Raw genomic sequence first — 8,366 nt, 5'->3', positions numbered from 1 at the left:
AACGGAGAATATATCGAAGCGCAAAGGGGGATTGACCACGTCGCCCTCATTGCCTTCTAACATCTGAACAACTCTGGCCATGCAAGGCCGATCTGTGGAGTTGTATTGTATGCACCAAAGCCCAATTTTAGTCATAAGCCTCATCACCTTCTCATCTAATTCCCTCTCAATTTCTCCTCTTCCTTCTCTCAAACGCATCCCTAACTCCCCATTCTCAAGCAGATTGGAAACCCAGTCAGGAAGTACCACTGACTGGAACGGCTGAAACGCATATCAAGATTCTTTCTGCCCCCAACAATCTCTAGCAACACCATTCCGAAACTATACACGTCTGATTTATCTGTAACTGGACCCGCGTCACTGTGACACAGCTCTGGAGCAACATAACCCGGCGTGCCTCTCGCGGCTGTCATTGATATATGGTCGTCTCCCTTCCCACAAAGTTTAGCCAGACCGAAATCTGAAACCTTTGGTGTGAACTCGGCGTCCAGCAATATATTGTGAGGTTTGATGTCGAAGTGTACGATGAGCTTGTTGCAATCCTGGTGCAAATATGCAATTCCTCGAGCCGCACCCAGAGCTATTGAATACAATTGTTCCCACTTTAACACTCCCCCTTCTCCTTTATGGGCAAAAATAAATTTATCGAGAGATCCATTGGCCATGTATTCATATAGAAGCGCGCTTGTAAAGCTTTCAAAGCAAAAGCCCAAGAGACGAACCAAATTGACATGATGGAGATGTCCAATGGTGGCTACTTCATTCATGAATTGGGCCTCGCTGTGCCTATGCCTATCAAGAAGTTTCACAGCAACTAGAGTTCCATTGTGTAGCTTTCCTTTATAAACCACACCGCAACCTCCTTCACCCAACTTTTCTGCAAAGTTGTTTGTGATCTTCTTGACTTGAGATTGTGAATATCTGGCTGGCATTTCATAAGCATATTCCCTTAGGAATTTCTCTACCAATGAAATAGAGCCACCAGGAGGAGATTTAATTCTACTCAAAAAGGCCCGACAAATATGGGAGAGCATTATCCAAAAGAGGATGCCTACGAATAACCCTAGTCCTGGAACTAAGAAAACTGCAAGGGATAAATAGATTGTTGTCAATGCTATTTTGATCCAATATTAAGAGAATAATGGGAAGAATATACAAAATTTTCATTTAAATAAAAAGAGAGTAAATATGTATGTTTCTGTCTCCACATGTTTTTACATATTGTTCTTCTAATAAAATCATAGATAAAACTTTATATATTCCTCTGAAATCGTAAATTTACGTGGTGATGTTAGGGATTTATTTCCAGATTTATTGCAAGAGCTTTTGGATTATCAACCTTTCAAACCTGCTTATGAAGTTCATCATCCCTGCACATTCTCATCTTGATAATAAACCAAATAAGCGGTTCAAAATGTCGATTATTCAAAATCTCATGCAATGGATCCGGAAACAAATCCAGACAGAACTCAGATTGCAAAAGCCTCGGATCTAAATTACCTGGTGATCTCAATATCACAGGGCAATGTGAATATCCGCCCGTGGCACAAACTGTAAATGCTGTTAAATGAAGAGATTGATATGAGTATATAATCTTCATCAAACCTCAACAGACAATTCCAAAGTGAGGTTCAATAGAAGATGGTGAAATAGGAAGAAATGGTAAACGTACTTATTAGGACAAGAAGTCCTCCCACGATGCAAACTGCAACTGTGGCGGAATGAGGAGATTAATGTCACTGTGATATTCGTCCAACCCGGAAAAAATTAATGGAAACTAGATACTAATTCATAGTAAGGTTCAATAGGAAACAATGAAAGAGGAAAAAACCATAATTTTACCTGCTGCCATGACCCTAAGAGTTGCCATGGTGCATCTGCAACTGCTGTGGAATGAAGGGATTGATATCGATGCCATCTTCGTCCAAACCAGAAGAACCCGGAAATGATATGTGATGTGAAGAAAATTATAAATGAAACCATTCAAAATTACAATTCTGATAAAGATTTTAATAACGAAATTTTAATAATAACCAACTGAACAAGGTCAGAATCATCCCTATAATTCTCAGGGGAGAAAGGAATGGTTATGGTTCATTCTTGGATGCAACTACGAAGATACCAAAAGTGATGGTATGTTATGATCATTTCTTTTTTTTTAAATATCACGAGAGTGTTTGGGGTCAACAACTACCAACTAGTGAAATGGGTTCTTATCCGTGCCCTGCGGGTTTTCATGTATTTCCATGTTATATGAAAAATATTAGACCATGCCTTTATACATTAAATTAAATTGACGTTGATAATTAGAGTTAGTAATTTTTCCGTGAATGTATTTTCACACTGGATTGGCCTTCATCCTTACATTATTGCTTCACATGCCTAATTTGGTAGGTGGAGAATCGTTGGATAAACTAACTATTTTTAATTTTTAACGATAGTAGATGTTCCTCTATTGTGTTAAGTTGGGCAGAATTAGTTAATCACATGAGTTTATTTTTGTCCTCATCTTTTGAATAAAAAATTAACACGTGTCTTTTTCTTCCACCCTCTGATTGCCTTCTCCACCTCTTGTGTCACGCCCCTAAAGTTTTTAAATTTAATTCTTAATTAAAAAAGAGAGGGACTCGTTATTTGATAAAGGGGACGAGTTTTTTTGAGTGATCTTTTAAAAAAGGATCTGGGCTCAGTTTTAATTGAAGTTTTTCATTAGATCTGGCATTTGTAGTATTTTTTTAAGATCCGGGGTTGTTTTTTAAGTTGTTGGGGTTGAAATGTTTTTGTTTTATTAAGATAAATAATCAATTAGCAAAAGCACACCTCAATGAGAATAACAAGTTGGTTGGAAATTTAAGCTGCAGACCCCGCTTGAGGGACAGAATGCATGGGAAATTGTGAATAATGATGAGGTGAAGCTGAATGTGCTTGCAAGAGGAACAACAACAATAATCCAAGACTGGGATAAGTGGGAGACTAAGGCGAGAATGCTCCTAAAATTGTCGGTCAAAGATTACATTATTCCCCATATCCGTGATTGCAAGACTGCACCAGAAATCTGGAAGACGCTTAAGGATTTCTATCAGGTCAAAAGCACCAATCGATTGTTGTTCTTGAAGAGAAATATTCTCTCCATCCAGATGGAGGAGAATGAGACAGTTGTAGCATTTATTTCGTGGATCAGGGAGCTCAAGAACAAGCTGGGTGACATCGATGAAGCTGTGTCAGATACAAATTTTGTCACGATTACCATGAATGGTATGATTGATGAGTATCAAATGTTTATCACTGGCTTGAATGCAAGAGAAAAATCCCTCGTGTTTGAAGAATTAACAAGGATCCTCATGTAAGAGGAGGAAAGGCAGCTGACTCATAAACCTTAGAGTTCAGATCTGGCCTTAATGGCGAAGAAGAAGCCCTTCAGAGGAAAGCCAAATGCAGCACAGAAGAGCAGTGCAACCCCACAGAGAAAGATGCCCCCACCTCAAGGTACGTCTTTCAATAGAAATGACTCTGCGACCAAATGTTTTTATTGTGGTAGAACCGGCCATATAGCTAGATATTGCATGAAGAAGAAGTCTGATGAAAGCTGAAAGAGACACAAACAAAAAGTAGCTCATTTTGCTGATGAGGAATAAATTCAGAACCTTTGACTGTTCATATCTAACTATGCGTTTTCGGCTAAGGATGATGAAGCAGATACCTAGTTTGTGGACTTAGGTGCATCCATCCACATGACAGGGAACCGACAGTGGTTTGAAGACTTCAAGGAGACCAGCAAAGGAGAAAACATCTATCTTGGCGATGATAGAGGGTACCAAATCAAAGATTATGGTAATATTCCTATTGTTTTACCTGATGGAAATATTAGACATATTCATAATGTAATGTATGGACCCAAGATAAAAAAGAATCTGATCTCTGTCACTATGATAACTGGTCAGAATCTCAAGGTAGAATTTTATAAATCATATTGTGTTATTAAAGACCTGTTGGATTGTATGAACCCTATTGCATCAGGTATTTCTGTGGGAGGATTGTACAAGCTAAATGTCCACAACGCACCACATTAGACATTGACATCATCTGCCATGACTACAGTGGACTTATGGCATCATAGGTTTGGCCATATTAACTTCAATGATCTGCTGCTATTACAAAAAAGAGGTATGGTCGAAGGTATTCTTGTTTTAAATCCTGTCTATATTGATTGTGATGCATGTGCAGTTGGAAAGATGCACAAAGATGAATTTCCAGTGAATGTTTATAGAAGGAGGAGAGATATACTCGATCTGGTACACACAGATTTATGCGGGCCTATGCAGACAAGGTCATTAGGTGGTGCATACTATTTTTTACTGTTTATTGATGATTGTACTAGATTTACTTGGGTGTATTTCCTCAAGAAGAAGAGCCACACCTTTGAATACTTCAAGGAGTTCAGAAGTATGGTTGAAAAACAGATAGGTAATTGCATCAGGATTCTCTGCTCGGATCAAGGGGGAGAGTACAAGAAAGCTTGTGTCCTCAAATACTTTAAAGATCATGGGATACAAAAACAGTTTACATTACCCCACACTCCTCAACAAAACGAGTTTGCAGAGAGGAAGAAGAAAACCCTTGTGGAGTGTGCTTGCAGTATGTTAAAAGGTAAGAATCTCTCTAATGGGTTTTGGGTTGAAGCAATTAATACTACAGTTTATCTAAAGAATAGGAGTCCAACAAGAAATTTAAATTTCAAAACTCCTTTTGAAGCTTTATTTGGCTATAAGCCTACAGTTAAGAATTTGAGAGTTTTGGCTCTAAATTCTTTGCTCATGTCCCAAAGGAAGATAGAAAGAAACTGGATTCAAAGGCCATCAAATGTATTTTTGTTGGGTATTGTACAAAATTTAAGGCTTACAAACTGTTTAATCCCTCTACTCATAAAGCTTTTGCAAGCCAAGATGTAGTGTTTCATGAGCAGGTTAATGATGGAAGCAATGAGAGTGCTAATGAAGAATGGCATGTGCCCTTGTTGGTGGAAGAAGGAAGTGATGAATCAAGTGACAGCAATGAGCAGTAGCAGAAGTAGCAGGAAGGGAAAGAAGATGATGTAGTTGTCAAGCCAAGTCTACATAAGGATGATTAGACAAGATTTGAAGCTACCCCACCACTCAGGAGATCAGGTAGGAACGTTCAGTTGCCAACAAGATATAGGGAAAATATTTTTATAACTAGTATGATGAATGTTGTTGAACCCTCTAGTTATAAAGAAGCTAGTCAATATAGTGAATGGAGATCTTATCGAAGAGGAATATGAATCAATCCTCGAAAACAAAGCTTGGGACTAGTTAAACTACCTCAAGGAAAACAACCCATAGGATGCAAATGGCTATATAACCCTAAATTTAAAGCAGATGGGAGCATAGATAAATATAAAGCTAGGCTAGTTGCAAAGGGGTATTCGCAGAAAGAAGGAATAGATTATGATGAAACATTTTCCGCTATAGCTAAACTAAACACAATTAGATTTCATTAGCTACCAAACACCATTGGATGATTCACTGGTTAGATGTTAAATTTGGTTTTTTAAATGGGGACTTAAAAGAAGAAGTCTACTTAGTGCAATCTGAGGGGTTTGTCAATCAGGGTAAAGAACATTTAGTCTGCAGGTTGAAGAAAGTGTTGTATGGACTAAAACAGGGACCCAAGTCATGGTATGACAAATTGATTCATTTTTCCTGCAGCATGGTTATAAAAGAAGAAAAAATGACCCTAATATTTATACCGTGTTCGATAAAGAGGGAAGGATTATTTTGATTTCTTTTGATGTAGATCATCTAATTATTACAGGGAGTGTTGATAATCTTATTAAAGAAACCAAGGAGAAGATGTCACAAGTCTTTGAGATGAAATACCTTGGAGAGCTACATTACTATTTCGGTTTGGAAGTTTGGAGGGATTCTGGACAAACTTTTCTGTCATAGAGTAAGTATGTCAGGAGCTTACTAGAAAAGTTCAGAATGGATCAATGCAAAACTGCAGCAGTACTATTACAACAGAATATAAAACTTCAAAATGATGATGGATCTAAGGAGGCAGATGCGAATCTATATAGACAACTGGTTGGGAGTCTAATCTACTTGACTACAACTAGGCCAAATTTGGCTTATGCAGTTAGTGCATTGAGCCAATTTATGTCAAAGCCCCTTAAGAGCCATTGGGTTGCAACAAAAGGTGTTTTAAGGTATCTCTGGGGAACCTTAGATTTTGGTATTGTTTATACTGATTCATGTGATGTTAAATTGACAGGTTTTTCAAACTCCGATTGGGTTGGAAATTGAGATGAAAGACAATCCATAACAGGCTATGCATTTAGCATTGGATCTGGGATCATTACATGGAGTAGCAAAAAGTAGAACACAATATCCTTGTCTTTTGTGGAAGCTGAATATCAAGCTATCTGTGCAACAACATGTGAAGTAGTTTGGTTGAGGAGACTTCTCCTTGATGCTATAGAAGAACAGAAGGTTGCAACAGTGAAAAAATGTGACAACCAGAGCTCCATCAAACTTGAAAATAATCTAGTATTTCATAAGAACACAAAGCATATCGATACACAGTTTCATATTGTCAAGGAGAAAGTTCAGTGAAAAGAAATCCATATTGAGTATTGTAGTAGTTGTGACAATGCTGCTGATATTTTTACCAAACCTCTTGGTAGAATCAAGTTTGAATTGTTTAGGGAAGTGTTAGGTATATGTGTGAATCCATTTCTCCATTAAGGGGGAGTGTTGAGATTAATGATGAAATGTATTAATGGAGTGACAGTTCAACTGAATCTTAGATTAGGAGTTTTGTCCTGATTTCTAAGGTGTTGTTTCAAATTCCCTAATTGTGTGTGAATTATATATTTCTCATCTAATGATTGTAATGGAAGAGAGTGTTCTGCAGAGGTAGTCTCCAAGTGGTGTTCCACACTTGTGAGTTGCTCAGGTTTAATTCAATAGATTTTATTCTTCTATCTTTAACAAAATATGTATGGGTGAAACATTTACTGCGCAACTCTTAGTTGCAGTCCACAACCTCTGCAAGTTCAGAAAATCCCTCATTTTGTATAATCGCCCATCCTGTCTCTTAAATATTTTCTCTGACATAAATTAATGAGTCAAAGTTGTATGTTTGGTTAAATATTAATGTAAAAGTCATTTGCAAGGTTGAGCAAGAGAGAGGGTGAAAGTTTGAGAGGTAAAGAGAAAATCGTGGAGCAAATTTTGGTGGGTGGGTGAAAACAATAGTTATTTGTTTTACTGTGTGTTACTCTGCAACACTGGTGAAGCATAAATCACTGTAAGGTATTTCATGTTTTAGTTGGAGCATCATGCAAATGTATTTTCCTATGTTTTGAAATATAATCAAAAGTATGTTATATGTTGCGATGTGGCCTTAAACTTTCACAACCATTTTTCTTTTACTGTGTTTTTCTGCGATGAGTTCTACGTTTTAATCAAGCCTCTGTATAGTTGCGATTTCCTTGCCGCAACTGAAGACTTGCCTTGCCCCAACTGATTTCTGAGCCAGACTCCTCTCCTTAAAAAATTCTAACATGGTATCGGAGTGGGTTGAAATTTGTTAGTGTAAAAACAAGTGTTTTTACCAGCAATTGAAAAAAATTTTTTTGAGGGAAGAATCTTGAAGTGTGTTTACGAGCAGGTAGAATTTTTTTTTTTACTCAGAAATGGAAACATAAGCACAAGCTTGACTAATCCTTAGATACCTATGTTTAATGGAAAAAGTTATGTTTATTGGGCTATTACAATGAAGGCTCTGTTTTCTTGTCAAGACATTTGGGATTTGATGGAGAATCGTTTTCCAGAACCAACAGATGCAGCAACATACAATGCCTTGTCTCAAGTAGAAAGGGATTTATTGAGGGACAACAGGAAGAAGGATGCAAAAACCCTCTTCTATATTTTTCATGCAGTTAATGAAAGTATTTTCCCAAGGGTTTCAGCAGCAACGAAGTCCAAGCAAGCATGTGACACCCTCCAGAAAACCTACTAAGGCATGGAAAAACTCAAGACAACAAAACTGCAAATGTTGAGAAGAGACTTTGAAACACTTTGTATGAAAGAGTCTGAGAATCTAGACTCATTTTTTTACAGATGTAATTGGGTTGGTTACTCAAATCAGGTCTCATGGTGTGACACTTGAGGAAAGGAGAATAGTTGAGAAAGTTTTGAGAAGTCTGTTAGCAATGTTTGATGCCATTGTTGCAACCACAAAAGATACAAAGGATATCTCATAGTTCTCAGTGGATGATCTTCATGCATCACTGATTTCTCATGAACATAGACTTAATAAAGCAACATGCTCTTCATTGGAGC

At 37.5% G+C, this 8,366-nt stretch overlaps 1 pseudogene; it reads right to left on the bottom strand.

Annotated features, from left to right (window-relative positions):
* Positions 1 to 200: 200 nt before the first annotated feature.
* LOC149149255 (rust resistance kinase Lr10 pseudogene) lies at positions 201 to 932 on the bottom strand (annotated as a pseudogene).
* Positions 933 to 8,366: the final 7,434 nt, after the last annotated feature.

The sequence above is a fragment of the Pinus tabuliformis genome, chromosome 9 (assembly GCF_031772625.1).
Source record: "Pinus tabuliformis cultivar Carrire ecotype Pingquan chromosome 9, CPIR1, whole genome shotgun sequence".
NCBI lineage: Eukaryota > Viridiplantae > Streptophyta > Pinopsida > Pinales > Pinaceae > Pinus > Pinus tabuliformis.
Note: the sequence above shows the minus strand (reverse complement) of the source record. Positions and strands in the feature narration are given on the sequence as shown.